The sequence below is a fragment of the Bombina bombina genome, chromosome 5, assembly GCF_027579735.1.
Source record: "Bombina bombina isolate aBomBom1 chromosome 5, aBomBom1.pri, whole genome shotgun sequence".
Taxonomy (NCBI): Eukaryota; Metazoa; Chordata; class Amphibia; order Anura; family Bombinatoridae; genus Bombina; species Bombina bombina.
Genome location: NC_069503.1, coordinates 90,824,144 through 90,849,941, shown reverse-complemented (window position 1 = coordinate 90,849,941; position 25,798 = coordinate 90,824,144).

Here is a 25,798-nt window from a genome sequence, read left to right as displayed (position 1 = left end):
CACCACAACACACTGTTGCAACATATCTCGTAGGACATCATTAATAAATTCATGAAAAACAGCAGGAGCATTACATAGGCCAAAGGGCATTACAAGATACTCATTATGCCCACTCCTGGTATTAAATGCTGTTTTCCATTTGTGGCCCTCCTTAATCCTAACGAGATTGTACGCTCCTCTCAAATCAAGTTTAGTAAAGACCGTAGCTCCCTTGAGGTGGTAAAAGAGTTCCGTAATGAGCGGAATAGGGTAAGCATTCTTAATGGTAAGATGATTAAGACCCCTATAATCGATACATGGTCTTAACTTGCCTCCCTTTTTCTTCACAAAGAAGAAGCCAGCCCCTGTAGGAGAGCAGGATTTGCAGATGGTCCCCCACGACAGAGCATCGGCAACATACTCCTCCATAGCACAATTCTCTGCAACACACAGAGGGTACAGCTGGCCCCCGAGGAGGAATGGCTCCGGGTTGCAGGTCTATGGCACAATCATAAGACCGGTGAGGAGGCAACGTACTGGCAAGCACCTTGTCAAACACGTCTAGGAACTCTCGGTACTCCTCTGGCAATTGAGATACCAAAGAAGTGCACAAGACTTTAACTGGTTTCCGAAGACAAATGGAAATACATTGCGGGTACCACGACAAAATTTCGGACCTGCGCCAGTCGAGACTGGGATTGTGCTTTTGGAGCCAGGGATAACCCAGAACAACCGGAAAATGCGGAGAGTTTATCACCTGGAACTGGAGGGTTTCAAAATGGAGAGCCCCAACAGCCATGGACAACGGAGCAGTTTAGTGAGTAACGAGTGCGGGCTGAAGGGGTCTGTCATCAATGGCCTCAATAGCAAGCGGAACGGACTGAGGCAAAAAAGGAATGGAGTGCTTTGATACAAAAGCACTGTCAATTAAATAGCCCGCAGCACCGAAGTCAACAAGAGCCTGAGTGACTATGGAGGAGTCCACCCAGGAAAGGACAACCATGAGCAAACGTTTCTCCTTAAGCGGTTCCGGGGACGAGGATAAACCACCGAAGGTCTGCCCCCAACAGGACCTTAGGTGTGAGCGTTTCCCGGCCGTGTAGGACAAGACTTCAAAAGGTGGCCCTGTAACCCACAATAGAGGCAGAGCCCCTCCCTCCTCCTAAAGGCCCTCTCTGCCACAGAGAGATGCGTGAATCCAAACTGCATCAGCTCAGCAGTACCTGGTGACTCGGGACCAGGAGGCATGGGAGGAGAGGGAGGCATGGGTGGGAACGAACATGTAGGAGACAACGGAACAGGAGGCTTCTGCAAGCGCTCCTTGAAAGAGGATGTCAATTAGGATAAAATAAGACACCAATGTCTCGAGATCCTCTGGTAAATCTCTGGCAGCAACTTTGTCTTTAATCGCATCAGAGAGCCCATGAAAGAAGGCGGCAACAAGGGCTTCACTGTTCCAACCTACCTCTGCAACGTGTATGGAACTCAATAGCATACTGAGCCACAGATCTTGTACCTTGTTGAATGGACATGAGTCGTTTAGCAGCAGCGGAGGAGCGAGCCGGAACATCAAATAGCCTTCGAAAGGAGGCCACAAATTCAGGGTAATTAGAAATCACAGGTTTATTAGTCTCCCACAAGGGATTAGCCCAGGCAAGAGCTGTGTCAGAGAGTAACGAGATGAGAAATCCCACCTTAGCTCTGTCAGAGGGAAACGCCTGAGTTAACATCTCAAAGTAAATGCCCACCTGGTTCAAAAACCCTCTTGCACTGAATAGGATCGCCTCCATATCGCTGAGGTAGAGGTGCAGAACCGGACATGCTCCTGGTAGGCATAGGTGCAGCAGCGGAAACAGGAGCAGCCATAACTTGCGGGACACTTTGGTCCAAATGTGCAGTGCGAGTCAGCAGAGTTTACAGGGCTAGTGCAAATTGATCCAAGCGGTGATCCTGCACATCCATCCTGGAAATGATGGCAGGTAAAGGTGGATAATTAGCAGCATCAGGATTCATGGCCTTTGCGTAATGTCAGGGTGCCAGGAATCAGACTGAGACGAGCAAAAATAATCACACCTTTATTAATAGCAAAAAATAATAAAACGTCCACAAGTCAAATAACAAGCCAGGAGTCAATACCAGAGCTGGAAGTCAGACAAGCCGAGTCAGGAGCCAAAGCGAATAGTCAGACGAGCCGGAATTAGGAACAAGGAAACAGCAGAGTCAGGAACAAGTCAGGGATCAGGAACCAGGAAGGACGTCAGGCAGCCAGGTAATACACAGGAACTCTCACAAACAGGTCTGAGACAACGCAAAGGCAAAGCATACTGAACAGAGGCCCTTTAAATAATAAGTGATGACATCACAATTCTGAGACTGCATCCTGTCTCACATGGATGATGCACACCAGTCTGGCCATAAAAGGAAGTGCAGGAAATGAGCAGTAGTGATGTCCCGAACTGTTCACCCGCGAACGGTTCCCAGCGAACATAGCTTGTTCGCGTTCGTGGCTGCGGGCGAACACATGGCGATGTTCGATCTGCCCCTATGTGTCATCATTGAGGAAACTTTGACCCTGTATGTCACAGCCGTCTGACACATTAGAGCCAATCAACATCAGACACTCCCTCACAGACCCTCCCAGCTACTCGGAAGCCGCTATTTTAGACTCATAACGACCTTGCTTTCTTAGTGAGAGGACGTGTTGTGTTTGTGCTCCTGACATTATAGGGAAATACATAGCTAGGCTAGTGTATTTAGTGTCCACTACAGTCCAGAAGGACTCCACTCATCTCTGCTGCAAGGACAGCACCCCAAAAAGCCCTTTTTAGGGCTATATTTCGTGCCGTTTTTTTTTTCCTTCATATTTTTATTAGCATTTGCCTGGCTTTCAGCCTGTGTGTTTAAGGCTCACAGCATATGCTGTGATTACTGCCACCACTGATATCTCCCTAACAACATTAGTTTAAATTTAACTAACCAAAAATTTTAATTATTTTGCTAGTGTAATTTTTTTCATTTTCTATCAGTCCTGTGTCACACAGCATATACTCTGGCTCATTGCTCTGTGCCAGCCACCAGTGTTAATATCCGTTTATAACATTATTTTAAATAAAAAAAAAAAAATTAAATAATTTTGCTAGTGTAATCTAATTACATTTTCTATCAGGCCTGTGTCTGTCAGGCTCACACAGCATTAATATACCTGTTTTTTTTTCCAGTCTTTTGGTTAATTGGTCTGTGCCAGGCAGCCACCACTCATATCTTCTTCACCTTAATTTAAATATAAAAAAAAAAAGTTTAATTTTTTTTGATAGTGTAATCTAATATAATTTTCTATCAGGCCTGTGTGTTTTGCTGACATACAGAGCCTACTGTGTTTACTTGCTGCCCTCCCTAGTCTATGAGCCACGTCTCATATGTGTTTAACCTTTTTTTAATTTCCCCCCAAAAAAATAATTTAAATCATTTTTCTAGTGTAATCTAATAGTATTTTCTATCAGACGTGTGTGTATCTGACTTACAGAGCCTACTGTTTTTAATAGCTGCCCTTCCAAGGCTATCAGCCACGACTCATATGTATGTGCTTCACCTTTTTCTTTAAATTGCCAAAAAAAAGTCTTTAAATCATTATGCTAGTGTAATCTAATTTTATTTTCTATCAGGCCTGTGTCTAACTGTCTATCTGACTTACACAGCATACTGTTGTTAATTGCTGCCCTACGTAGCAGCCAGCCAGTGCGACCACTAATATGTGCATTGCACTTCTTAACATTTTTTTAATATTAAAATCTAAAATTTTAAAATTTTTTGCTAGTGTAATCTAACTTAATTTTCTATCAGGCCTGTGTTTTTGTCACTTACACAGCATACTGTGTTAAATTGCTGCCCTACCTACCATCCACGACTCATATCTGCCAGCCTGTGTGCCAGGCCCAACTAGCCAATTAGTGGCACCAATCATAATTCTTGTAACAGTATCAAAAAAATTAAAATTCATAATTTTTTGGACTGCAAATATTCAGTCTACTAGTGCCATTGAATTGCAGTTTCCTCCTGCCTGCCAGCCTGTGTGCCAGGCATAAACTAGCTAATTAGTGCCACCAATTCTAGTTGTTGTAAAAGTATTGTTAATCTTTAAAATTCCAAATTGATCGCTTGTGATTCATCAGTTTGCTCGTGCCATTGAATTGCACTTTCCTCCTGCCTGCCAGCGTGTTTTCCAGGCCCAACTAGCCAATTAGTGGCACCAATCATAATTCTTGTAACAGTATATTAAAAATTAAAAATCATAATTTTTTGGACTGCAAATATTCAGTCTCCTAGTGCCATTGAATTGCATTTTCCTCCTGCCTGCCAGCCTGTGTGCCAGGCCGACTTTCAAAATATTTACACCAATCATATTTGTTGTCACAGTATTCTTAATAATTAAAAATTAAAAAATTTTGTAATTCTTTTTTTTATTTTTATTGTTTCTTTATTCAAAATATAACATGGTAAACAGCATTCATTGTAATCACAGTCATTAGTTTACGTCGATATATACATGCACAAATAACCTTACTTGAGTCCAAGAAATCTAACGGCTAGATTTAGAGTTCTGCAGGCCAAAGGGGTGCGTTAGCTACGCGTGCTTTTTTTTCCCCGCACCTTTTAAATACCGCTGGTATTTAAAGTTCACAGAATGGCTGCGTTAGGCTCCAAAAAAGGGAGCGTAGAGCATATTTAACGCCACTGCAACTCTCGATACCAGCGGTGCTTACGGACGGGGCCAGCTTCAAAAACGTGCTCGTGCACGATTCCCCCATAGAAAACAATGGGGCTGTTTGAGCTGAAAAAAAACCTAACACCTGCAAAAAAGCAGCGTTCAGCTCCTAACGCAGCCCCATTGTTTACTATGGGGAAACACTTCCTATGTCTGCACCTAACACCCTAACATGAACCCCGAGTCTAAACACCCCTAACCTTACACTTATTAACCCCTAATCTGCCGCCCCCGCTATCGCTGACCCCTGCATATTATTATTAACCCCTAATCTGCCGTTCCGTACACCGCCGCCAGCTACGTTATCCCTATGTACCCCTAATCTGCTGCCCCTAACATCGCCGACCACTATGTTATATTTATTAACCCCTAATCTGCCCCCCACAACGTCGCCGCCAGCTACCTACAATAATTAACCAGTGTAGAGTGGGTTGTCTACTTGAGCGCCAACTAACACCTGTGGGCCCGGGAAATGGTGATACCTAGCTATCACCAGTGGTATATAAATGTGAAAAAATGGGGTAACCAGGCGCCAACACACGGAGGCTAGGCGTAAAAAATGCAGAGTTTAATGTTATACAAGAAAAATAACAATAATGATAAAAACAATAAAACCTCCTAGTCTATGGATCCAAGACTAATTACAATGTTTACAATAAAATATATTTATACAATAAAATCAAATAATCAAATAATCAAATTGATACGATTAAATCAATATCAAGCATTGAAAAGGACTTAAAATTTGCACCTTGAGTAGGAATCTACTGTAATTAGACTGCAAGTAATGTCCGAAATACCAGTTTCTATAAGATTAATATGTGTCCTAAGACTGTGGATACTGGTGAAAAAGATAAAGAAAAAGAAGATCTGTGTCCCAAAAAATCTGTCCTAAATGGGTTAGTGCTGTGATCAAAACTCAGATGTTAATGTTCCAGAATTTATCCAAAGCAATGTGTCAAAAAAATCTTAAAAATCTTAAAAATAATCCAATTTGTGAAAAACAGTGGGTTGAGAAAAACAAAATGAAAGTGATTATTGCGGTAGTGCAAAAATAACTCCAAATGTTACACACACAATGAACTTCAAAGTGATGAAACTTCCTGAAATCAGATAGTGTTCTAGTGTCTTTGGAGCAGGGGATTCACTCACAAGATAGGAGAGTCAATCATGGTGAAAAATATGAATGCAAGACGATAAAAAACAAAATCAATGCAAAAATAAAAGTAACAGTGGGTACCTGTGGAAAAAAGAAATAGGTACAATGTGTAATAAATTAACAGAAAGGTGCTCCAATAGAATCAGACTTACCAGTACAAGGTCTACGCGTTTCGGCCTCTCTAGGCCTTTATCAAGACTGATTACTTGTACTTGTTAATGGCCTTTTATAGCTATTACCTGTGAGTGACCGGATGTAGATGTTCATATTACTTCCGGTTTCGTTGTTTTGTTGAAAATATAAATATTTTGTTTTGTTGTCTCTCATTTAATAGAGCCCTATATGGTAGTGATATGCTCTATATATACACTTTGAGAAATGAGGTTATATTATTAGAAAAAAGGTTTTTTAGCCTCCGTGTACCCGTGACGTCACTTCCGGTCGGGGGTGGCTGCCGTTAATCGCAGCTCTATACCTGATATAAACTATATTGCAGATTTATTCTTCTGACTGTTACATCTATGTTGGTGATGTAATATCCTTTGCCTCAATTATATACTTTTGGTTGCGATGTTTACCTGTATTTTGCAGTGCCGTTTTTTGGGGCATCCTATTGGTTGTTTTTTGGGAGTGCCGAATTCTTGACTATCCCATTGGCTATGACGTCACTGGTAGCTACACTGGTGATAGGGCATAGCCGAGGGTGTGAATTCCTTAATTCTTATATATTTGGGGATATGTACTCTATAATCCTTTAGTATGTTTAATACATAGTGGAGTTGGAAAGCTTATCTTGCTTATGTTATCACTATTTTAGTGCTTTTAATATCCCTTTTTTTTAAAAAAACGAAACTCCTATTAAAAAATGTGATTATGATGTTTCTTAAATCTTTTCCATTATAGAGGTATACCGAGATATCTTATCTTCTGACAACTATATTAAGTGTGTTTGCATCATAGAGCTTGGATCTGAATAAAAGGAATTTTAGTTACAATATTTTATGGTAGAGCTATATATATATATATGTATGGTTGTTAGAGGAATCGATTCTTAAACTAATTGGGAGATCTGAAGACTTGTCAGTTATGTGTAAGGGGACAGGACATGTGTCAGTTGTATATTTTGTAGCAAGGACACAGCTTGTTGCTCAGATACTCTGCACGTATATTTTCTAAAAGACCTACTTTTATGTGTTGGTCTATCCTCTCTGGGGGGCTAATTGTTTAATATATAAAAATAAAAATAAAGCGTTAATTGTTTGTGGAATAATCCCTTAGGGTACAAATATTTTAATCATTACTCATAGCGGAACAAGAGAAAGCTATATTTCCTGCTAAATTGCTACTGTATTTATAACGGATAGTATAAATATAATAATGGTGTATCATATATTCGTGAGTAGAAGGAGAGCTATGGGGAGAGATCTTATATACTTAGTTTATGAAATTTAAAACCTAAGTTGACTACTTATCATTCAGAGTTGGTGTATCTTCTGTAGTTGCACTTTTGAGGTGATGTATCTGATAGATAATCGATTTTAATTAGCAGAAGTATATCCTTAATCTTGGTGTTCTAACTTGAGGAGATAAGAGGGATAGTGTTCTCTATTACTTATCTATGTTTGGAATCTTAGTAGTTTCTTTTCTTTTTGGAGGACTAGGTGTGGATCATGTTATATTCTTATTTTGAGGTTAGATGGTGTTTCTCTCAACGTTTCATATCAGAACATAACATATTCAAGTCGAGACGTAAGGCCAGGATTTTTTGAGAGATATTCTAGGGAATCATTAGCCATATAGTTATTTCTTGAGGTGTGTTCTTCAAAGTTGCTGTGTAGTTCTTTGAAGTCTTAGATTATATTTAAAACAGGTGTGAGAGGTCTTCTTTATTATTTAGTCCCTTTGGGTAGAGACAATCAAGATTAAAAATCCATTTCGATTCGGAACAGCCAATAGAATGCGAGCTCAATCTGATTGGCTGATTGGATCAGCCAATCGGATTGAACTTGAATCAGATTGGCTGATTCCATCAGCCAATCAGAATATTCCTACCTTAATTCCGATTGGCTGATAGAATCCTATCAGCCAATCGGAATTCGAGGGACGCCATCTTGGATGACGTCATTTAAAGGAACCGTCATTCGGCGAGTAGGCGTCGCTTGAAGAGGTTGGATCCGCGTCGGCTGGGAAGAAGATGGCTCCGCTCCGTTCCGGAAGAAAGAAGATTGAAGATGCGGCTTGATAGAAGACTTCATCCCGATGATGGACTTCCGACTTCAGCACGATGATGGAGTTCTTCAGCCGCTGCTTGGATCAAGACTTCGGACCCTCTTCTGGACCGATCGGTGAACCCGGTGAGGTGAAGACAAGGTAGGGAGATCTTCAGGGCCTTAGTGTTAGGTTTATTTAAGGGGGGTTTGGGTTAGATTAGGGGTATGTGGGTGGTGGGTTGTAATGTTGGGGGGGGGGTATTGTATGTTTTTTTTTTACAGGCAAAAGAGCTGAATTCTTTGGGGCATGCCCCGCAAAGGGCCCTTTTCAGGGCTGGTAAGGTAAAAGAGCTTTGAACTTTTTTAATTTAGAATAGGGTAGGGCATTTTTTTATTTTGGGGGTCTTTGTTATTTTATTAGGGGGCTTAGAGTAGGTGTAATTAGTTTAAAATTGTTGTAATATTTTTCTAATGTTTGTAAATATTTTTTTATTTTTTGTAACTTAGTTCTTTTTTATTTTTTGTACTTTAGTTAGTTTATTTCATTGTAGTTATTTGTAGGTATTTTATTTAATTAATTTATTGATAGTGTAGTGTTAGGTTTAATTGTAACTTAGGTTAGGATTTATTTTACAGGTAATTTTTTAATTATTTTAACTAGGTAACTATTAAATAGTTATGAACTATTTAATAGCTATTGTACCTGTTTAAAATAATTACAAAGTTGCCTGTAAAATAAATATTAATCCTAAAATAGCTACAATATAATTATAATTTATATTGTAGCTATAATAGGGTTTATTTTACAGGTAAGTATTTAGCTTTAAATAGGAATAATTTATTTAATAAGAGTTCATTTATTTCGTTAGATTTAAATTATATTTAACTTAGGGGGGTGTTAGTGTTAGGTTTAGACTTAGCTTTAGGGGTTAAAAAATTTATTATAGTAGCGGTGAGCTCCGGTCGGCAGATTAGGGGTTAATGCTTGAAGTTAGGTGTTGGCGATGTTAGGGAGGGCAGATTAGGGGTTAATACTATTTATTATAGTGTTATTGAGGCGGGAGTGAGGCGGATTAGGGGTTAATAACTTTATTATAATAGCGGCATGGTCCGGTTGGCAGATTAGGGGTTAATAAGTGTAGGCAGGTGGAGGCGACGTTGAGGGGGGCAAATTAGGGGTTAATAAATATAATATAGGGGTCGGCGGTGTTAGGGGCAGCAGATTAGGGGTACATAAGTATAACATATCTTGCGGCGGCGTGCGGGCGGCAGATTAGGGGTTAAAAAATTTAATTAGAGTGGCGGCGATGTGGGGGGACCTCGGTTTAGGGGTACATAGGTAGTTTATGGGTGTTAGTGTACTTTAGAGCACAGTAGTTAAGAGCTTTATAAACCGGCGTTAGCCCAGAAAGCTCTTAACTACTGACTTTTTTCTAACGCTCACTTCAGCCACGACTCTAAATACCGGCGTTAGAAAGATCCCATTGAAAAGATAGGATACGCAAATGGCGTAGGGGGATCTGCGGTATGGAAAAGTCGCGGCTGCAAAGTGAGCGTTAAACCCTTTCCTGACTGACTCCAAATACCAGAGGGCGGTAAAAACCAGCGTTAGGAGCCTCTAACGCTGGTTTTCACGGCTACCGCCCAACTCTAAATCTAGCCGAAAGTGAATATCCACATCAGTCCATCTCCCGTATATGACTGCTTCTATAGGGAAGAAAAGTCTCTGCAAAAGTAGCAGTCCGCAACAGGGATTTGAGCTATTAAGAACAATAAATCTTCAACAGATATCAGCATGAACCTTAGTACATAACAAAAATCTACATTTAGTGCATGCATAGGTACATAATTGAGACTGCTTAACAATAGCTATGAGAATACAATTAATGAAAATAATATTACCACCACCGCACGGTCAGCCAATCAGCCCTGAACTTATTAAACTTACTACTATTGTCACTGCTACCCAATTAAAGAAAAACAGAGAGAGAACTAGTCCACATGTGTACATTCCTTATACTAACATCTGTGAGTTACATAATCTAAGTATGGCTAATGCTGGTATATATTTCATGTATGGGTGATCCGAGTCAAGACATCTCTATGTTTATCAGCATTTCTGTATTGTTCCCATAGGAATACAATGTCGTAATATATGTTTAATTTCCCTGTGGAGAAGTAGTAGTATCTCTCTAGTTTAAGTACATTCTCTACCAGCGTCAGCCAGTCCTCCATTGGAGTCAACTGAGTCGACTTCCAACATCTAGCTATTAATTTTTTTGCAGCATTGAACATAATCTGTGTTAGGGCCCTCCTTAACCTGCACGAAATTGTAGATAGATCATTAAAGATAGATAATGCTGGGGTAAACTCCAAATCTGAACCTACCACTCTCCCAATCTCTTTATAAATATCTCTCCAAAATGGGCCTAGAAGCTCACAGTCCCACCAAATATGTAGCATAGTGCCTTTATCTCCACATCCCCTCCAGCATCTATCGCTAGCTGATTTGAACATGAACTTTAGTCTGTTTGGGGTTAAGTACCATCTTGTGAGGATTTTTGTGTTGGTCTCTAGAAATGATGACGAGTGGGAAGATCTCGCTGTATGAATGAACCACTGTCTCCACATTTTGGGAGCAACTTGGAGGCCCATCTCCTTCTCCCATCTCTTCACATATGTTGGGCTAGGTGGAAGTCGGGATTCTAATAAATATTTATAAATTGAGGACAGTGTGCCCCTACTTTTGGGTAACTTGTTCAAACAAAGATTCTCAAATAGCGTTAAGGGGTGCAGAAATTTTTTCTTGTTTTTGTGTGTGAGAATGTAGTGTCTAATCTGATGGTACTTAAACCAAGTCGAGAAATAGTCTAGTCCCTGCTAAAAAAATTGTAATTCTTGTTCTGAATCCTCAGTTTGCTTGTGCCATTGAATTGCACTTTCCTCCTGCCTTGCAGCCTGTGTACAAGGCCCACCTAGCCAATTATTCCCAGCAATCATATTTCTTTTAACAGTATTGCAAAAATTGTCAATCATCACTGTTTTGACTGTCAGTATTCAGTCTCCTAGTGTCCTTGAATTGCATTTACCTCCTGCCTGCCAGCCTGTGTGCCAGGCCGTCTTGCCAACTATTTACACCAATCATAATTGTTGTCACAGTATTGTTACTAATTAAAAATAAAAAAATTTTGATTGTTGTTCTTAATCCTCAGTTTGCTCGTGCCATTGAATTGCACTTTTCTCCTGCCTTGCAGCCTGTGTGCCAGGCCGACTTTCAAAATATTTACACCAATCATATTTGTTGTCACAGTATTCTTAATAATTAAAAATTTAAATTTTTGGTAATAGTTGTTCTGAATCCTCAGTTTGCTCGTGCCATTGAATTGCACTTTCCTCCTGCCTTGCAGCCTGTGTGCCAGGCCCACCTAGCCAATTATTCCCAGCAATCATATTTCTTTTAACAGTATTGCAAAAATTGTCAATCATAACTGTTTTGACTGTCAGTATTCAGTCTCCTAGTGTCCTTGAATTGCATTTACCTCCTGTCTGCCAGCCTGTGTGCCAGGCCCAACTAGCCAATTAGTGCCAGCAATCATAATTGTTGTCACAGTATTGTTACTAATTAAAATTAAAAAAATTTGGATTGTTGTTCTTAATCCTCAGTTTGCTCGTGCCATTGAATTGCACTTTTCTCCTGCCTGCCAGCCTGTGTGCCAGGCCGACTTTCAAAATATTTACACCAATCATATATGTTGTCACAGTATTCTTAATAATTAAAAATTAAATTTTTTGTTAATTGTTGTTCTGAATCCTCAGTTTGCTTGTGCCATTGAATTGCACTTTCCTCCTGCCTTGCAGCCTGTGTGCCAGGCCCACCTAGCCAATCATTCCCAGCAATCTTATTTCTTTTAACAGTATTGCAAAAATTGTCAATAATCACTGTTTTGACTGTCAGTATTCAGTCTCCTAGTGTCCTTGAATTACATTTACCTCCTGCCTGCCAGCCTGTGTGCCAGGCCCAACTAGCCAATTAGTGCCAGCAATCATAATTGTTGTCACAGTATTGTTACTAATTAAAATTACATTTTTTTTTATTGTTGTTCTTAATCCTCAGTTTGCTCGTGCCATTGAATTGCACTTTTCTCCTGCCTGCCAGCCTGTGTGCCAGGCCGACTTTCAAAATATTTACACCAATTATATATGTTGTCACAGTATTCTTAATAATTAAAAATTAAAATTTTTGGTAATTGTTGTTCTGAATCCTCAGTTTGCTCGTGCCATTGAATTGCACTTTCCTCCTGCCTTGCAGCCTGTGTGCCAGGCCCACCTAGCCAATTATTCCCAGCAATCATATTTCTTTTAACAGTATTGCAAAAATTGTCAATCATCACTGTTTTGACTGTCAGTATTCAGTCTCCTAGTGTCCTTGAATTGCATTTACCTCCTGCCTGCCAGCCTGTGTGCCAGGCCCAACTAGCCAATTAGTGCCAGCAATCATAATTGTTGTCACAGTATTGTTACTAATTAAAATTAAAAAAATTTGATTGTTGTTCTTAATCCTCAGTTTGCTTGTGCCATTGAATTGCACTTTTCTCCTGCCTGCCAGCCTGTGTGCCAGGCCGACTTTCAAAAATATTTACACCAATCATATATGTTGTCACAGACAGTATTCTTAATAATTAAAAATTAAAATTTTTGTTAATTGTTGTTCTGAATCCTCAGTTTGCTCATGCCATTGAATTGCACTTTCCTCCTGCCTTGCAGCCTGTGTGCCAGGCCCACCTAGCCAATTATTCCCAGCAATCTTATTTCTTTTAACAGTATTGCAAAAATTGTCAATCATCACTGATTTGACTGTCAGTATTCAGTCTCCTAGTGTCCTTGAATTGCATTTACCTTCTGCCTGCCAGCCTGTGTGCCAGGCCCAACTAGCCAATTAGTGCCAGCAATCATAATTGTTATCACAGTATTGTTACTAATTAAAATTAAAAAAATTTTGATTGTTGTTCTTAATCCTCAGTTTGCTCGTGCCATTGAATTGCACTTTTCTCTTGCCTGCCAGCCTGTGTGCCAGGCCGACTTTCAAAATATTTACACCAATCATATATGTTGTCACAGTATTCTTAATAATTAAAAATTAAATTTTTTGGTAATTGTTGTTCTGAATCCTCAGTTTGCTCGTGCCATTGAATTGCACTTTCCTCCTGCCTTGCAGCCTGTGTGCCAGGCCCACCTAGCCAATTATTCCCAGCAATCATATTTCTTTTAACAGTATTGCAAAAATTGTCAATCATCACTGTTTTGACTGTAAGTATTCAGTCTCCTAGTGTCCTTGAATTGCATTTACCTCCTGCCTGCCAGCCTGTGTGCCAGGCCCAACAAGCCAATTCGTGCCAGCAATCATAATTGTTGTCACAGTATTGTTACTAATTAAAATTAAAAAATTTTTTGATTGTTGTTCTTAATCCTCAGTTTGCTTGTGTCATTTAATTGCACTTTTCTCCTGCCTGCCAGCCTGTGTGCCTGGCCGACTTTCAAAATATTTACACCAATCATATATGTTGTCACGGACAGTATTCTTAATAATTAAAAATTAAAATTTTTGGTAATTGTTGTTCTGAATCCTGTTTGCTTGTGCCATTGAATTGCACTTTCCTCTTGCCTTGCAGCCTGTGTGCCAGGCCCACCTAGCCAATTATTCCCAGCAATCATATTTCTTTTAACAGTATTGCAAAAATTGTCAATCATCACTGTTTTGACTGTCAGTATTCAGTCTCCTAGTGTCCTTGAATTGCATTTACCTCCTGCCTGCCAGCCTGTGTGCCAGGCCGTCTTGCCAACTATTTACACCAATCATAATTGTTGTCACAGTATTGTTACTAATTAAAATTAAAAAAAATGTGATTGTTGTTCTTAATCATCAGTTTGCTTGTGCCATTGAATTGCACTTTTCTCCTGCCTGCCAGCCTGTGTGCCAGGCCGACTTTCAAAATATTTACACCAATCATATATGTTGTCACAGTATTCTTAATAATTAAAAATTAAATTTTTTTGCAATTTTTGTTCTGAATCCTCAGTTTGCTCGTGCCATTGAATTGCACTTTCCTCCTGCCTTGCAGCCTGTGTGCCAGGCCCACCTAGCCAATTATTCCCAGCAATCATATTTCTTTTAACAGTATTGCAAAAATTGTCAATCATCACTGTTTTGACTGTCAGTATTCAGTCTCCTAGTGTCCTTGAATTGCATTTACCTCCTGCCTGCCAGCCTGTGTGCCAGGCCGTCTTGCCAACTATTTACACCAATCATAATTGTTGTCACAGTATTGTTACTAATTAAAATTTAATTTTTTTTGATTGTTGTTCTTAATCCTCAGTTTGCTCATGCCATTGAATTGCACTTTTCTCCTGCCTGCCAGCCTGTGTGCCAGGCCGACTTTCAAAATATTTACACCAATCATATTTGTTGTCACAGTATTCTTAATAATTAAAAATTTAAATTTTTGGTAATAGTTGTTCTGAATCCTCAGTTTGCTCGTGCCATTGAATTGCACTTTCCTCCTGCCTGCCAGCCTGTGTGCCAGGCCCAACTATCCAATTAGTGCCAGCAATCATATTTCTTTTAACAGTATTGCAAAAATAGTCAATCATCACTGTTTTGACTGTCAATCTGCAGTCTACTAGTGCCCTTGAATTGCATTTTCCTCCTGCCTGCCTGTGTGCCAGTCCCAACTAGCCAATTAGTGCCACCAATCATATTTATTGTAACAGGATTGGAATTTTTGTTAATCATAACTGTTTTGACTGTGATTCTTCAGTCTCCTAGTGCCATTGAATTGCAGTTTCCTTTCTCCCAGCGTGTGTGCCAGACAGGCCCATTTTCCAACTATTGCCAACAATCATATTTGTTGTCACAGTACTTTTAATATTTTAAAAAATTAACAATTTGTGATTTTTAAAACATCTGTCTTTTTTGTTGTTGTCAGTCTCACAGCGTATACTGTGCCCACTTGCCCAGTGCCACCACTCATATAATTGGTGTAATAGTATTGTTAGTGTCCATTTTAAAAAAAATGACAGGCAGAGGCAGGCCACCCCGCAGGTTCCGTGGTCGTGGTCGTGGTGCAGTGATTCCTTTAGACCCTACAAATATGCACATTGTTCAGACGCCGGGTGCCAGGGGGGACCCGAAAAGTTCTGAGGAGGACCTAGTTGAATGGCTAACACAGGACACCCAATCTTCTTCAGCTTCCGCTGCTAGTCCTCCTAACCTTGACGCACCATCTACGTCCAGCTGTGCTTTGGGCAGGTCTCAAGTGACCAGTGCCACTCGCCCGCCTGTCGCCACCACCAACACTAGCACCACAGCCGCTTCACTTGATCTGTCACAGGAGTTATTGACACATCAGTTGGAAGAAATGAGTGATGCGCAACCATCATTGACAGAGGATGTAGATAACAGTAATCATTCTCAGTCAGGCAGCATTACCGACATGGAGGTACGGTGTGATGATGATGATGTTGTACCCGCTGCTGCTTCCTTTCTTGATGTGTCAGATACAAGTGAAGCGGTTGATGATGATGTGTCGGTGGATGTCACATGGGTGCCTGCTAGAAGAGAAGAAGAAGAGGGGGAAAGTTCAGATGGGGAGACAGAGAGGAGGAGGAGATGATTTAGAAGCATGGGGAGGTTGTCTCAAGGAGCTAGTGGCACAGTCAGACAGCATGCATCGGCACCCGGGGTCAGCCAGACAGCACGCCGACGCCCATCAACGCATGCTGTTGCCACCACCAGAATGCCGTCATCGCAGAGCTCAGCAGTGTGGCATTTTTTGTGTGTGTCTGCCTCTGACAACAGCGATGTCATTTGCAACCTGTGCCAAAAGAAACTGAGTCATGGGAAGTCCAACACCCACCTAGGTACAACTGCTTTGCGAAGGCACATGGTCTCCCATCACAAAGGCCGATGGGAAGAACAAATGAGTAGAAGCAGCACACAAAGTGAAAGCCGCCCTCCTCCTCCTGCTCCAGCATCTTCAGCCACGTCAACCAGTGCTGTCGTCCTTGCCCCCTCTAAACCATACTCCACTCAGTCTCTCTTACGTAGCAGTTCCTGGTCATCTGCCCACAGTCAGCTGTCTGTCAAGGACATGTTTGAGTGTAAGAAGCCAATTTCTCAAAGTCACACCCTTGCCCGGCGTCTGACAGCTAGCTTGTCTGAACTCTTAGCCTGCCAGCTTTAACCATACAAGCTGGTGGAGTCTGATGCTTTTAAAAAATTTGTATCTATTGGGACACCGCAGTGGAAGGTACCTGGCAGAAATTTCTTTTCACAAAAGGCAATCCCAAACCTGTACTCTGTTGTGAGAAAGGAAGTTATGGCATGTCTGGCACACAGCGTTGGGGCAAGGGTCCATATGACCACGGATAGCTGGTCTGCAAAGCATGGTCAGGGCAGGTATATCACCTACACTGCGCATTGGGTAAACCTGCTGACTTCTGACAAGCATGGAATGCGTGGCTCTGCAGAAGAGTTGGTGACACCGCCACGACTTGCAGGCAGGCCTGCTGCTACCTCCTCTACTCCTCCTACTCCATCCTCTTCCCTAACCTCTTCCTCGGCTGAGTCCTCTTCAACTTCTGCGTCTTGCTCCACATCTATGGCACCCCCCCAGCTCCCCAGGTACTATGCTACATCCCGGGTACGGCAGTGTCACGCCGTCTTGGGGTTGACTTGCCTGAAAGCAGAGAGTCACATCGCACCAGCACTCCTGACTGCCCTGAACGCACAGGTGGATCAGTGGCTGACTCCGCACCAACTGGAGATTGGCAAGGTTGTTTCTGACAATGGAAGTAATTTGGTGGCGGCATTGAAATTGGGCAAGTTGACACATGTGCCGTGCATGGCACATGTGTGTAATCTAATTGTACAACGATTTGTCCATAAGTACCCAGGCTTACAGGACGTCCTGAAGCAGGCCAGGAAGGTGTGTGGCCATTTCAGGCGTTCCTACACGGCCATGGCGCACTTGTCCGATATCCAGCGTCGAAACAACCTGCCAGTGAGGCGCTTGATTTGCGACAGCCCGACACGGTGGAATTCAACACTCCTAATGTTTGACCGCCTGCTCCAACAAGAAAAAGCTGTTAATGAGTATTTGTATGACCGGGGTGCTAGGACAGCCTCTGTGGAGCTGGGGATATTTTTGCCAAATTACTGGACGCTCATGCGCAATGCCTGTAGGCTCATGCGTCCTTTTGAGGAGGTGACAAACCTTGTCAGTCGCACCGAAGGCACCATCAGCGACATCATACCATTTGTTTTCTTCCTGGAGCGTGCCCTGCGAAGAGTGCTGGATCAGGCAGTAGATGAGTGTGAAGAGGAAGAGGAAGAGTTGTGGTGTCCATCACCCCCACAAACAGCCTTATCAGCATCGCTTGCTGGACCTGCGGCAATGCAGGAAGAGGATTGTGAGGAAGAGGAGTCAGAGGAGGAATGTGGCTTTGAGGAGGAGGAGGAGGAAGACAGAGCACAACAGGCATCCCAGGGTGCTCGTTGTTGTCACCTCTCTGGTACCCGTGGTGTTGTACGTGGCTGGGGGGAAGAAGATACTCTCAGTGAGATCAGTGAGGACGAGGAACGGGACATGATTAGCTCGGCATCCAACCTTGTTCAAATGGGTTCTTTCATGCTGTCGTGCCTGTTGAGGGACCCTCGTATAAAAAAGCTGAAGGAGAACGACCTGTACTGGGTGTCCACGCTCCTCGACCCCTGGTATAAGCATAAAGTGCCTGAAATGTTACCAAATTTCTGCAAGTCGGAAAGGATGGAGCATTTTAAAAATAAATTAAAAACTATGCTTTACACAGCGTATAAGGGTGATGTCACAGCACCACGGGAATGTAACAGGGGAAGAGATTAAATTAATCCTCCTCCTCCCACGAACACGGCGTCAAGGACAGGACGCTTTCCTGACGTCTTGTTGATGGAGGACATGCGTACCTTTTTAACTCCCATGCATCCCCAGAGCCTTTCGGGATCCAGCCTCAGAAAAAGACTCAACCGACAGGTAGCAGACTACCTAGCTTTAACTGCGGATCTCGACACTCTCAGGAGCGATGGACCCCTTGACTACTGGGTGTGCAGGCTTGACTTGTGGCCTGAGCTATCCCAATTTGCAATGGAACTACTGGCCTGCCCCGCTTCAAGTGTCCTGTCTTTTCAGTGTAGCAGTATGTTTTGTCACTGAGAAGAGAAGTCGCCTAGGTCAAAAAAGCCTTGACTATCTCACTTTTATAAAAATGAATGAGGGCTGGATCCCGAAGGGACTGAAATTGGGCGATACATTTGATTAAAAAAGGCCTGATGATGAGATGAGCTGGCTTGGGCTACAACTGGTACACAGGCTGGCCTTTTTTTTTGTTATAAAACCGGAGGACTTGCTTGACTTATCCGCCAACAACTAGTGTTCAAGCCACAAGCTTTTAGGATACTTTATAAATGTTTTACAAACATCAATTTTTCTGGCCGCTGCTACAGCAGTTGCTACAACAATACCCAAATTTTTCAGTCATTTGTACATTCCTAATTTTTCTGGCCTCTGCTGCTGCTCTGTGGGTACAAAACTCAAATAAAAAAAATAAGGCACATAACAGTGATTAAACTGTTATGAATAGTACAACTTAGCACACCACTCATATCTGGTGGACCATTAAATTGAACACAAATTGCCACAAATTTGAAGGAGGAGGACCGATCAAGCATCTTTATCCATCTCTTGGTTGCTCTAAATTATCTCAGTGTTCCATCTATGCCATACCTGTACTCTATTGTGCAAAAGGGTGGCATATGTGGTGTTTCATGCTGTTGTGCCTGTTGCAGGTCGTGGCCCATGGTATAAAAAGGCTAAAGGAGAACGACCTGTAATGGGTGCCCCAGCAAATTTTTAGAAAAATGTTCCCGGTTCCTCTCAATTATCTCCGGGTTTCTAAAATGGATGCCATACCTGTACTCGCTTGTGCAAAAGGATGGCATATGTGGTGTTTCCTGCAGTTGTTTCTGTTGAGTGTGCTGGACCCTTTTATACAAATGCTGAAGGAGAACGACCTGGAGTGGGTGTCCAAGCATGGTTTTTTGGGCAATTTCACGTTTCCCAACAATTATCTCTGGGTTTCTAAAATCAATGCCGTACCAGTACTCTATTGTTCAAAAGGATGCCATATGTCCTCTTTACTGCTGTTGTTTCATATGCGAGTCCTGGACTCTCTTATAAAAAGGCTGAAGTAGTAAGAAGTGTCCTGGGTGTCCAATCATTTTTTTGGTTCAATTTCCCGGTTGCAACAAATTATCTACGGGTTTCTAAAATCAATGCTTTACCTGTACTCCATTGTTCAAAAGGATGCCATATGTCCTCTTTCCTGCTGGTGTTTCTGTTGAGGGTCCTGGACCCTGTTATAAAAAGGCTGAAGGAGAAAGAAGTGTACTGTGTGTCCATCCAAACCATTTTTTGATTAAAATTCCAGGTTGCAAAAAAATATCTCCCGGTTTCTAAAATCAATGCTTTACCTGTACTCTATTTTTCAAAAGGATGCCATATCATGTCCTCTTTCATGCTGGTGTTTTGTTTGAGGGTCCTGGACCCTCTTATAAAAAGGCCTAAGGAGAAAGAAGTGTACTGGGTGTCCAACTGTCCAATCAATGTTTTTTTATATTTCACAGTTGCAAAAATTTATCTCTGGGTTTCTAAATTCAATGCTGTACCTGTACTCCATTGTTCAAAAGGATGCCATATCATGTCCTCTTTCCTGCTGGTGTTTTTTTTTAGGGTCCTGGACCCTCTTATAAAAAGGCCTAAGGAGAAAGATGTGTACTGGGTGTCCACTCAATGTATTTTTCTATTTCCCATTTGCCCAAAATTATCTCTGGGTTTGTAAAATCAATGCTGTACCTGTACTCTATTGTTTAAAAGGATGCCATATGTTCTCTTTTCTGCTGGTGTTTTTTTTGAGGGTCATGGACCCTCTTATAAAAAGGCCTAAGGAGAAAGAAGTGTACTGGGTGTCCACTCAATGTATTTATCTATTTCCCATTTCCCCAAAATTATCTCTTGGTTTGTAAAATCAATGCTGTACCTGTACTCTATTGTTCAAAAGGATGCCATATGTCCTCTTTCCTGCTGGTGTTTTGTTTGAGGGTCCTGGACCCTCTTATAAAAAGGCCTAAGTAGAAAGAAGTGTACTGGGTGTCCATCGAATAATTTTTTTGATTCAAATTTCCATTTGCAACAAATTATCTCAGGGTTTCTAAAATCAATGACTTTCCTGTACTCTATTGTTCAAAAGGATGCCATATCATGTCCTCTTTCCTGCTGGTGTTTTGTTTGAGGGTCCTGGACCCTCTTATAAAAAGGCCTTAGGAGAAAGAAGTGTACTGGGTGTCCATTGAAACATTTTTTTGATTCAAATTTCCATTTGCAACAAATTATCTCTGGGTTTCTAAAATCAATGCCTTTCCTGTAATCTATTTTTCAAAAGGATTCCATATGTCCTCTTTCCTGCTGATGTTTTGTTTGAGGGTTCTGGACCCTCTTATAAAAAGGCCTAAGGAGAATGAATTGTACTGGGTGTCCATCGAATCATTTTTTTTATTCAAATTCCCGGTTGCAACAAATTATCTCCGGGTTTCTAAAATCAATGCCTTTCCTATAATCTTGTTTTCAAAAGGATGCCATATGTCTTCTTCCCTGCTGCTGGTTTTGTTGAGGGTCCTGGAGCCTCTTCTAAAAAGGCCTAAGGATAAATAAGTGTACTGGGTGTCTATTCAATGTTTTTTTAGATTTCCCAGTTGTAACAAATTATCTCTGTGTTTCTAAAATCAATGCCTTTCCAGTAATCTATTTTTCAAAAGGATGCCATATGTCCTCTTTCATGCTGTTGTTTCTGTTGAGGCTCCGGGACCCTCTTATAAAAAGGCCTAAGGATAAAGAAGTGTACTGGGTGAATATTCAATGTTTTTTTCGATTTCCCGGTTGCAAATAATTATCTCTGGGTTTCTAAAATCATTGCCTTTCCTGTAATCTATTTTTCAAAAGGATGCCATATGTCCTCTTTCATGCTGTGCCGCATTTTGTTTCTGTTGAGGCTCCGGGACCCTCTTATAAAAAGGCCTAAGGATAAAGAAGTGTACTGGGTGTCCAATCAATGTTCTTTTAGATTTCCCGGTTGCAACAAATTATCTCTGGGTTTCTAAAATCAATGCCTTTCCTGTAATCTATTTTTTCAAAATGATGCAATTTGTCCTCTTTCCTGATGGTGTTTTGTTTGAGGGTCCTGGAGCCTCTGCTAAAAAGGCCTAAGGATAAAGAAGTGTACTGGGTGTCTATTCAATGTTTTTTTAGATTTCCCGGTTGCAACAAATTATCTCTGGGTTTCTAAAATCAATGCCTTTCCTGTAATCTATTTTTCAAAAGGATGCCATATGTCCTCTTTCCTGCTGATGGTTTTGTTGAGGGTCCTGGTGCCTTTGCTAAAAAGGCCTAAGGATAAATAAGTGTACTGGGTGTCTAATCAATGTTTTTTTAGATTTCCCGGTTGTAACAAATTATCTCTGTGTTTCTAAAATCAATGCCTTTCCTGTAATCTATTTTTCAAAAGGATGCCATATGTCCTCTTTCATGCTCTTGTTTTTGTTGAGGGTCCTGGAGCCTCTGCTAAAAAGGCCTAAGGATAAATAAGTGTACTGGGTGTCTAATCAATGTTTTTTTAGATTTCACGGTTGCAACAAATTATCTATGGGTTTCTAAAATCAATGCCTTTCCTGTAATCTATTTTTCAAAAGGATGCCATATGTCCTCTTTCCTGATGGTGTTTTGTTTGAGGGTCCTGGAGCCTCTGCTAAAAGGGCCTAAGGATAAATAAGTGTACTGGGTGTATAATTAATGTTTTATTAGATTTCCCGGTTGCAACAAATTATCTCTGGGTTTCTAAAATCAATGCCTTTCCTGTAATCTATTTTTCAAAAGGATGCCATATGTCCTCTTTCCTGCTGCTGGTTTTGTTGAGGGTCCTGGAGCCTCTGCTAAAAAGGCCTAAGGATAAAGAAGTGTACTGGGTGTCTATTCAATGTTTTTTTAGATTTCCCGGTTGCAACAAATTATCTCTGGGTTTCTAAAATCAATGCCTTTCCTGTAATCTATTTTTCAAAAGGATGCCATATGTCCTCTTTCCTGCTGATGGTTTTGTTGAGGGTCCTGGTGCCTTTGCTAAAAAGGCCTAAGGATAAATAAGTGTACTGGGTGTCTAATCAATGTTTTTTTAGATTTCCCGGTTGTAACAAATTATCTCTGTGTTTCTAAAATCGATGCCTTTCCTGTAATCTATTTTTCAAAAGGATGCCATATGTCCTCTTTCATGCTCTTGTTTTTGTTGAGGGTCCTGGAGCCTCTGCTAAAAAGGCCTAAGGATAAATAAGTGTACTGGGTGTCTAATCAATGTTTTTTTAGATTTCACGGTTGCAACAAATTATCTATGGGTTTCTAAAATCAATGCCTTTCCTGTAATCTATTTTTCAAAAGGATGCCATATGTCCTCTTTCCTGATGGTGTTTTGTTTGAGGGTCCTGGAGCCTCTGCTAAAAAGGCCTAAGGATAAATAAGTGTACTGGGTGTATAATTAATGTTTTTTTAGATTTCCCGGTTGCAACAAATTATCTCTGGGTTTCTAAAATCAATGCCTTTCCTGTAATCTATTTTTCAAAAGGATGCCATATGTCCTCTTTCCTGCTGCTGGTTTTGTTGAGGGTCCTGGAGCCTCTGCTAAAAAGGCCTAAGGATAAAGAAGTGTACTGGGTGTCTATTCAATGTTTTTTTAGATTTCCCGGTTGCAACAAATTATCTCTGGGTTTCTAAAATCAATGCCTTTCCTGTAATCTATTTTTCAAAAGGATGCCATATGTCCTCTTTCCTGCTGATGGTTTTGTTGAGGGTCCTGGTGCCTTTGCTAAAAAGGCCTAAGGATAAATAAGTGTACTGGGTGTCTAATCAATGTTTTTTTAGATTTCCCGGTTGTAACAAATTATCTCTGTGTTTCTAAAATCAATGCCTTTCCTGTAATCTATTTTTCAAAAGGATGCCATATGTCCTCTTTCATGCTCTTGTTTTTGTTGAGGGTCCTGGAGCCTCTGCTAAAAAGGCCTAAGGATAAATAAGTGTACTGGGTGTCTAATCAATGTTTTTTTAGATTTCACGGTTGCAACAAATTATCTATGGGTTTCTAAAATCAATGCCTTTCCTGTAATCTATTTTTCAAAAGGATGCCATATGTCCTCTTTCCTGATGGTGTTTTGTTTGAGGGTCCTGGAGCCTCTGCTAAAAGGGCCTAAGGATAAATAAGTGTACTGGGTGTATAATTAATGTTTTATTAGTTTTCCGGGTTGCAACAAATTATCTCTGGGTTTCTAAAATCAATGCCTTTCCTGTAATCTATTTTTCAAAAGGATGCCATATGTCCTCTTTCCTGCTGCTGGTTTTGTTGAGGGTCCTGGAGCCTCTGCTAAAAAGGCCTAAGGATAAAGAAGTGTACTGGGTGTCTATTCAATGTTTTTTTAGATTTCAAGGTTGCAAATAATTATCTCTGGATTTCTAAAATCATTGCCTTTCCTGTAATCTATTTTTCAAAAGGATGCCATATGTCCTCTTTCATGCTGTTGTTTCTGTTGAGGCTCCGGGACCCTCTTATAAAAAGGCATAAGGATATAGAAGTGTACTGGGTGTCCAATCAATGTTTTTTTCTATTTCCCTGTTCATATAAATTATCTCAGGGATTCTAAAATCAATGCTTTAAATGTAATCTATTGTTCAAAAGGATGCCATATGTCCTCTTTCCTTTTATTTTTTAAAAAAAATTTTCCGGTATTTTTGTTTATTTTAGAAAATGTAATGCACTTATAGGTTCACTAAGATTATGACTTTGCACACTGCCATTTTCCATGCAGCATTTTGACATGTCGTGTGATATGACTAGAAGAATGGTATGTTTTGAATCTGCTGAGCATAATAATAATAATAATAATAAAAAAATTAATTTAACTTGAGTTACTAACTGAAGCATGACTTCAGGAGTCAGGCGTGGTCCTAGGTAGTGGTTGTTAGCAGATTCTTTTCACTGCAAATTGCAATTGCCACAGCGTGCATAAAATGTGCGTCACCAGTCTCCAAATCTTACTTTTTAATGCCAATTGAAATTGCCACAGCTGGAACAACAGTAAATAACATGTGCGTCATCACAGTCTCCAAATCTGTTGTCATATGTATACAAAAACACTGATAAAGTATTCCTTTTGGGGCGCAAAGAGATGGCTACCGGAAAACTCCAGGAACTTCCCAAGAGTCGCTGTCTTGTGTTTCTGGTGATGTTGGAGACATCTGTGTAGTGTACAGGGAGGCCCAAAATCCTCTCCATCTCTGTGCACCACAGGACAGGACGTCCTTGTCATCCATAAGCACAGGAAATTGCTGGCATTTTCCTTGCTTCAAGAAGTTCAGCTTTAGTGGTGATAGTACAGAATTTAATAAACTTTGGTTTCCTACCATACTCAAGACAATCTTGTAGTTCAAGCTTCTGACTTGCTGTGGGAAACAGTGGCCTGTCCATACCAGGAAGATTTAGACAGAAGTAACGAGCTCTGCTTGCAGGTGACACATGTTTAGCGTCAATCATCAAAGGGGTTGCGTGCAGAATATGGCAGATGGCCCCTTATTCACATGTTTGTCCAGAGCCACAACATTTGCAAACAGCCAGAAGAAAGGTCGGTTCTCACCAGCCTTAAGTTGTGCTTCATTTACCAAATGCTGATATTCAAAAAATAGACAAACAGTGCCTTAAAAAAGACATTTGCAATATGGATTCACCAGAGCAAGGTCATTGCAAGTACTTCCCACAATAACAAAATTAAAATGCCACAACTCCGCAATCTTCCCCTTCACATTATTATTGTCAGACTCCCTTGTACTCCTATGCCCAGCTCCCTGCTCTTGTTTTTGTTGAGGGTACTGGAGCCTCTGCTAAAAAGGCCTAAGGATAAATAAGTGTACTGGGTGTCTAATCAATGTTTTTTTAGATTTCCCGGTTGCAACAAATTATCTCTGTGTTTCTAAAATCAATGCCTTTCCTGTAATCTATTTTTCAAAAGGATGCCACATGTCCTCTTTCATGCTGTTGTTTCTGTTGAGGCTCCGGGAGCCTCTTATAAAAAGGCCTAAGGATAAAGAAATGTACTGGGTGTCCAATCAATGTTTTTTTCTATTTCCCGGTTCATATAAATTATCTCTGGGATTCTTAAATCAATGCCTTACCTGTAATCATATGTTCACAAGGATGCCATATGTCCTCTTTCATGCTGTTGTTTCTGTTGAGGCTCCGGGACCCTCTTATAAAAAGGCCTAAGGAAAAAGAAGTGTACTGGGTGTCCAATCAATGTTTTTTTCTATTTCCCGGTTCATATAAATTATCTCTGGGATTCTTAAATCAATGCCTTACCTGTAATCAATTGTTCACAAGGATGCCATATGTCCTCTTTCATGCTGTTGTTTCTGTTGAGGCTCCGGGACCCTCTTATAAAAAGGACTAAGGAAAAAGAAGTGTACTGGGTGTCCAATCAATGTTTTTTTCTATTTCCCGGTTCATATAAATTAT